The 8,033-nt window shown below is 41.2% G+C and overlaps 1 long non-coding RNA gene across 1 annotated transcript; it reads right to left on the reverse strand.

Moving 5' to 3' along the window:
- Window positions 1–4,608: 4,608 nt before the first annotated feature.
- LOC144525748 (uncharacterized) lies at window positions 4,609–7,685 on the reverse strand. Its single transcript, XR_013502706.1, has 3 exons — window positions 7,405–7,685; window positions 6,850–6,918; window positions 4,609–5,222 (listed from the first exon to the last, which is right to left on the reverse strand). It is a non-coding gene; the product is annotated as an uncharacterized LOC144525748 (long non-coding RNA).
- Between the last annotated feature and the right edge of the window lie 348 nt (window positions 7,686–8,033).

Here is an 8,033-nt window from a genome sequence, read left to right on the forward strand (position 1 = left end):
AGCAGCTTTAAAAGAGCCATATGTCTTCATCTTCAGCAATGACACACGTATAACAAATAAGTTTACCATGCTGTGTGAAACCCAAAGGCAACATTTTAGGGTTCTGATACACATCACAGGGTTACTTCATTACATCTTGTGTCATTATAGTGAGATATATGAATTAGCAAAATAAATGAATACAAACCTTTTTCTTGACAAGCACATCCATAAAAAACAGAAGGGAAAAGTTTGTTATTGAAATACAAATGAGTTCCTTATTAGACAGGTGTGCACTTATTGTACTGTAATAAATACAATATCATAATACACTTATAACTTTCACAGTGCAGCTTGGGGAAGAGAAACCCATTATGTGGTTTCAGGGCCCATGCATCTTATTCAAGTGTGATTCCTCTTTGAAATGGGTTTATAAAAATAATATATTCTGTATTTGTTTTGAATTGTCACAGACAGGAGGATGTTGCCTCCTCTCAAGGTTAGCGAAGTTGCTCAGATGAATGGTTGTTTGAGACTGCGCTCGTATGTCAATGTTTACCCCATTAGTGACAGCTCCGAGGCAGTAGGCCACTTAATATTGTCTGTGTAGCCCAGACTGTCCCGCACGCCAGTTCAAAAGTTCAGCCACTTCCTCAAGGGTCTCATCACATTCTCGCCACATCTTGATTTTTAAAGCTACACGGAGAGACTCGACCTGTCAGGAGAGATACCACAAAAAAACGATGATGGAACACAGGTTTGGAGCCAGAGCCCGTCAGGCCAACAAAGCTGCCTCCTGGCTCTCTGGTTAGGGGGCCTGGACGATGGAGCTCATATTAAAGGCTGTGTAGTGGTCCAGGGCATGGCTGCCTGCATCAAGCTAGAGGATGAATTGATTGTTCTGGAAACTGATGAAGCTCGGGCACAATTAGATTGCAAGGCAGCGCTGTGAGGTGAGAGAGCACCCTGCCCGCTTCGCTGTTGATTGATGGTAAAATAATAACCGTTGCGTATTAACTATAGAGTTCACCACCAGGTTAAGGTGGGCCAAAAACTGCTGCTCTTATTAGATTCCAATTTGACTTGCGATGTAAAAAGATTATTTTCATTGTGGCAGTGGACAGTCATTCTGCATGCAGAGAGGTGGTTTTCTACAGTATGTTGCTGTCAAACACTACATGAGGGTTTTGAGTCAGGAGGGCATTGGGTCAGGAGTCACACCAGGACATTAGTGAATGTTATTCTGACATTCCAGCCAACAAAAACAGATGTGAGGCTTATTCAAATACAATCACTCACACTGAAGGTCACATAGGGTCCCTTTATGTTTCACTGTTTCCTCATATCTCCCGCACTGCATCAATGTCTGCTCAAATATGTAGCTCCTTTAAAAAGCTGGGGGAACATCAGTTCATCATATTACTGGACTTCAAGATGAATATCCTCTTTCATATACATGTCACAGAGCCAAAATACTTAGTGCACAACCACATTATAATATATGAGTAAGGAAATGTGCTGCTGATGGACAGGGGTAGTTTCACTGAGCAATCTATCCATGGTTTAGATATAGATTAAGAAAGGCCAAATAGTCAAACAGCAAATGTATTTTTTCTTGAAGAGTGTTTCTTCAATGTGTGGTTACAAAACAATTTTCCCTCCTGCTCAGAGTGTGTAATCCTGCTGGTCATTTGTTAGCTGGTGCATCTCCCATGTGAAGGCGAGGCCGCTGGCAGAGTGTTGGGGTATACAGGAGGTGAAATCTTATACTAGCATATCAGAGCTCAGGGATTCACACACTCATTTATCTCCATTTCTAGCACACGGTGTCTAGTAATAAAAGCTCAAGTGAAAAGGGTGTTTATCATTGGAATGACAACATCTCCCAGATGCTGCAAGAAGAAATCAAGAGAATAGATAACGCATTACAATAACAAGTCCTTACTCTGCGGAGAATCCAATTAGGAGAGCCTTACATCATGATAATCTAGCAGAGGTGGACTGGTTCATTTAGACCGGTGGATAACAGAGCAGAGGGAGGTCTGGTCCTGGAGATCAGGGTTAGTTGCAGTTAGACCTGCTGTATACATCAGCAGCCATCTAGTGTGGAGAGGTTTACCCCCTAGTGGTTTAGAGGAGGAATACAAGCCTGATCTGCTTTTAATACACATTATGGAAAATGTGTTTAAATGCCGATTACTGCAATAGAGTGAAAACACCCACAAATAACTGGAAGCGTCTTAGTGGGTTTCAGTTTATTTTTTGACAAATACAGTTGAGTTAATTTACAGCTAAATAATATGAATTGTGGGGTTTAACTGCAGCAACCAGCCGAGAAGTTTTTTTATGTGCAGATGTTCATATGTGCATAGTGCCAGGAATGGCTGTGATGGTGGGGTATCTTGTTGTGTTGTTGTGGAGTGGGTGCACCGCTGGGCCTGTCTGTTCTGGTGTGCTGGTTTCCTGCTGCTCAGCATTTCGCAGGGCCTCAGGGGGACACAGAGGGGATGTGACTGGGCCACGCAAAGCTGAGCTAGTCACTCCTATCGTTCCGCAACAGACACATCCCTTTGGCGTCCTTCTGTCTCTTCATTGTCATCCCACTCCTCAGCACGGCAGCAGACATGGCGACGAGCCTGATGTTCTTCTCCATGTTAGTTAGCGGCTCCAGATCCCTCACATTTCAGAGTCGGTGACTGCAGAGCAGGTGCACATGTTGCCACAAGGGCAAAATTACGGTGGCTGACAGGGGCAAATGCCCTGCAACTTAAGAAAACACACACAAATAGACAAAACACAAGCAAATTAAGAAAACAACTTCATTAATTTGACAACACATGCACAGCATTCAGCAAACGCACTGCAAATACACACAACACAACCAAATACATAAAAGTGCTGCAAATATTAAACGATGCAAAAAGAAAAGCACACAAACCCAGAAAACAAATGCAACAATAAAACGCAGCATCCAGATTACACAACGGAAGTTCTCCAGATCTCTAGAGGGAGCAGCTAGTGGAACAGCTTGATTTTCGACCACACGGGGAGAGAGAGAGAGAGAGAGAGAGAGCAACTGCATAGACTGTAAATATTAAGTCTATGTTTGAGATATGTTTTCTCTCGTTTGGTGGGTGTGTCTCGGCTCAGGTCACAGGTGATACTCAATCAGCAGAGACGTCTGTAAACTCGTGGTGATAAAAAATGTAAAACTGCATCAGCGTTTAACGTTGACATTTGTTTAAGCCATATTACATGAGAGGGTTTAATTTTGAGGTCCAAAAGGCGCATTACTGAAGTATAGGCCTCCTCAAGTGTAATATTGTGATTATACAACAACGGTTACCAACAAAATAAGTGATCAATCTGTATTCTTATTGTGGAGCAATTCGCTCTTGAAATACAAAAAACAGACAGGATTTATAGTCCCTCCCTGTTTAGTAAACCAGCCTATTTACCGTGGGATTTATCAAACTGAATAAATCCCGCTCGCACATATAAACACAAAACTGCTTTGCGAAGGGTTAGGTCGAAAATCAAGCTGTTCCACTAGCTGCTCCCTCTAGAGGTCTGGAGAACTTCCGTTGTGTAATCTGGATGCTGCGTTTTTTTGTTGCATTTGTTTTCTGGGTTTGTGTGCTTTTCTTTTTGCATCGTTTCATATTTGCAGCGTGTTTATGTATTTGGTTGTGTTGTGTGTATTTGCAGTGCATTTGCTGAATGCTGCGCATGTGTTATCAAATTAATGAAGTTGTTTTTCTTTTTGCATCGCTTCTATTTTCTGAGTTTGCGTGCTTTTCTTTTTGCATCGTTTTTTATTTGCAGCGCGTTTGCTGAATGCTGCACATGTGTTGTCAAAATAATGAAGTTGTTTTCTTAATTTGCTTGTGTTTGGTCTATTTGGGTGTGTTTTCTTAAGTTGCAGGGCGTTTGCCCCTGGCGGCCACCGTACAAAATGGACAGTTCTGCACACCTTTCTCAGCAAAGCTCTGTGCTGATGTAACAATTTACAATCCACCAACCCATACTTTGTTTTGATCATTCTTACATTTACCTGACCATGCAGTGATTTATTGGTGCTGTGAGCATTCTTCGTACAGGGATGTAAAGTATGCTCTAACATGTAAAAGATGGAGAACACATATGCTGACATGTTAGATTTCTGGCTCTTTGAAGAATTAGTAATTTTTTTTTTATTTTTTACAATCGTGCCAGTGCACACAAAGATAAAAGTGCTGTTTCATACATTTTATACAGAAGTAGATATATTCAAGCTGATTTTACTTACAAAGGCTTTTTAGTAGTTAAAAGTTCATCTGATGCTCCAGTCCATCTAGTTTAAATAAAGTTGAGATTTAATTGATCCCCAGAGGGAAAATTTGCCCATTACAGCTACACAAGAAACAGTCTTAAGAAGTACAAAAGGGATAAAGACCTATTGAAAATTATATGAATACAGTAAAAGAAATCAGAAATTAGGAAATAACATTCCAAAGCTAAATATGATATATATATATATATATATATATATATATATATATATATATATATATATAATTACATATATATTACAATATGCCATTTTGAATATGGCTTTGTTTATTTTGTACATATTACAGTTACATCCCATCCTAACTACCCCATCTGTTTATTGGTTATTATGTACATTTGTATAATTCAATAAAGTTGAATATAATCTTATTTACATTACTTGTGCAAATATGTGCAGACAGTGAGTCTTGCGGTTTAACTCTGCAGGCCTTATCAAACTCACTTATTGTTAAGTCATACTGAAGTTGGGATTGTTATCTATGCGTGTCGTAAACATTTTCTAAATATAGTTACTGCGTTATTTATATTTATATCTGTCTACTACATACACTGTGAAATACTAATCCCAACTTCTGTATGAAGCCTAAATAAATAAAATGTACATTAGTTTCTTTTTAAGGGAAAAGCAAAAGCATAGGGAGAAATCCATTATTACTCAAAGCATAAAAAAGAAATATCATGAAAGCTTGCTTTGCTTAATTACATTCTGGCTGATGTGAGCAGCCTGTCTTCTCTCTGTGTTGGAGGCAAAGCTGTGCATTGTTTGTGATGAGCATGAATGCTGACCTTTGGCCCCTCCGGTGGCCTGCGCAACCCCCCGAAAGTTCACAGGAGGGTCATAGAGTCCTTGTGCCTCTACAGACACTGTGTTGATGGAAACTCCACCCCCCTCTGTAAATCTGTCTGTCTGTCTGTCTCAGTCAGGCACAAACACACACACAAACCAAACAAACAAAACCTGGTCACGATGTGAGCATGAGATTTAGGAAATATTTCAGCTCTGACAGTGTTTGGACATCAGTTTCTTTCGGGACACTAAGCTGGAAATTTGGTCAACACATAAAAAAAACACACATTAGGCAAGTATTCCAACAGCTAATCTCAATTAAAAGAAATGATCAGATTAAATTCTAACATATTGTCAAATTAATAAAATCCCAAGTTATCTACATGAAATTAAAAAAACGAGGTTTAGTGATTGTCAAGGTGTGGCTTTCAGGATCTTTGCTGGGGCAGATTCATGCATTTTCCTATGCTCTGTGGCTTCAGGCACGACCACAGGCAAATGGCATTGATGCTTATCACATGAGATATCACATGCTGCTAGGCAGAACATCTACCATGTCCTGTACATGAGATATGCTACCGTAACATGGAGATCATTTTCGTTTGGGGAAGCCATTAATACTGAAGATCTCACAGTCCCACTGATTTCCATATGTAAATTATTTTCTGTGAGCCCAGAGCATGGCAGAGTGCTCTGGGTTTGCAGTGATAGGCTGTTTAGGGATCAGATTAGACCCTGTGTCATTTCATGCTAGAGATGATAATAATGGCTGCCACTGCCGAGATGACTGTTGACATCATTACTCATGTGTTCTGCCACACGCATCAATCTTCACATGCTGTACAGACGCTCCTGAGGTGAATGAATTTTTCACTTTGGAGTTCAGAGCGGGGTCACACAGACACATACCCTCACATATGAGAGGAGCACAGCAGGTAAACCTAAAGACATACACCACTCATTTTTCTTTCCTTTCTTTTTTTTCTCCGCGGTATTAGATTACTTAGGCTTTGTTTAATTCTTTCCACTCAGCAGACTGATATGTTACTGTACATGATCTGGGGGGGTGTTTCTGATCCAGATCCAGATGTATGATGCTATCAAGTTTAATGACATGCTGGGCAGCAGATGTGGCTTTAACATAATATGCATACAAGTGTCAGCTGGTTTGAAGTTTTGGTACAATCCAACACTAAATTGTATCCAAAGCCCCTCATGATTGCACATATGTGTCCTTTCATAGAGGTGCTTCCTTAACCAAGGGTGATACAGTGGTAATACAATCTGTAACCCTGCAGTGTTAATGCCATGCTCTACCCACTGGGCTTTACAGGATAAGCAGAGCTAATCCCCAATGAAAGATCAGGCCTACACATCGCTGCAGATCAGTTTAGAAGACTAATCTACAAGGACAATACAGATGTAGATGTGATGGTGCATCATGTTTTAACAGAGGTGTTCTCCATTGACAGGTGTAGTGAAAGTGTAAGAAAGGCAGGATTTACCCTCCTAAACTGTGTGCTGTCATTTTTACAAAGTATGTTCAGGGGGTGTGAAAGGGATCATTAGTTGTGTGGCAGCGGAAGCAGCCGTGTTGTCTGCTACCTGCTATTTACTTCCCCTCATTACTGTACGCTGGCTGGCGCTGGTGGGAGTGTCAACATCATTAACATGACTGTCATTAGTCCTGCCCCACTCTGCATGGAGAAGTTAGTCCTGGGGAGAAAAATGAAGCATCTTTCACCACCAACCTCTCTGCTGCAGCAGCTACTGCGCTGTGAACGCCTCCATTCAGTTGGACTTGATAGATAATAGGCAGTCTGAGAAGAAGAAATAGCAGCTCTGCACAGTGAATCGAAATAACTCCATTATCTATGCAGTTTATGCCATCTGAGAGACAAATTCATAATATAAATACACATGAAAATATAGGATAATAGTAATACAATAATACAACATAACTGACACACTTTACTGAATATAAAAGTTGATGCATGTGCAACAGCTGAAATGATTAATAATAAATAATTTCTGTACACTCACAATTGCTGCAGATGTGCAACTGTCCAAAACATAAAACATAAAATGTTCCAGAATAAAAGTAAAGGCTCCTGATTTTGAATGAAAACTTTTATGAGAACATGGACTCATCCCTAGACTGTTGATACATAAATTAATAAGATAAAACCCCTATTATCTTGAATCACTAACTATTAAAATATAGCTCTGTTGTGGTATTTACCCACAGCATCTCACTTTTGAATTGGCACCTACAACAGGATTAAAATAAACAAGCTCCCTCACACCTTGTCATCTGCCTGACTTGGCTGGATGTTATTATAGCCAACTTCAAGGCCTCAGCAGCAGCTGCAATCACTTATGGTAGTCTGCCTCAGTGCTCAGCCCCTCCGTGCCCCCAACTAGTTTCCCATCAGCCTTGAGGGGGTAGAGCTCCTCGCACTCAGTTTAAACCCTCCTGCTCTCAGTCTTGCTTCGCTTAGACTTCCTCGACCTCTGCAGAGCTGACTGGAGAAGTAGAACAACTGAGAGCGTAGCAGTGCAGAACACGTCCCCATGAAAACTGATTGTGAGCGGATCCACATACTCTGATTCCACATGCTTCTGTTTTTTACAGGACTCGAGTTCAAAATGGGCTGGGCTTTCTGAGGAACAGTGCTGTCCAATGGCAGCGTTGGGATCGCTGTGTGGCTCGTCTGATTTACGGTACATCATTAAGTCAGCGCATTCCTTCTCCCTGTGGCCCAGGTGGCTGTGGGGCCTGAGGCCCAGACTCACAGGAGCAGAGCATTGCTGTGTGGAGCACAGTACAGCCAAGGGGAGCAGCACATAACACAGAGAAGCAGCTGCACACCAGTGCATCAAGCTCCGTACTACAGCCATGCCACATCCCTCCATGACAGGAAGCACTCAATAC

Source organism: Sander vitreus, chromosome 11 (assembly GCF_031162955.1).
Source record: "Sander vitreus isolate 19-12246 chromosome 11, sanVit1, whole genome shotgun sequence".
Lineage (NCBI taxonomy): Eukaryota > Metazoa > Chordata > Actinopteri > Perciformes > Percidae > Sander > Sander vitreus.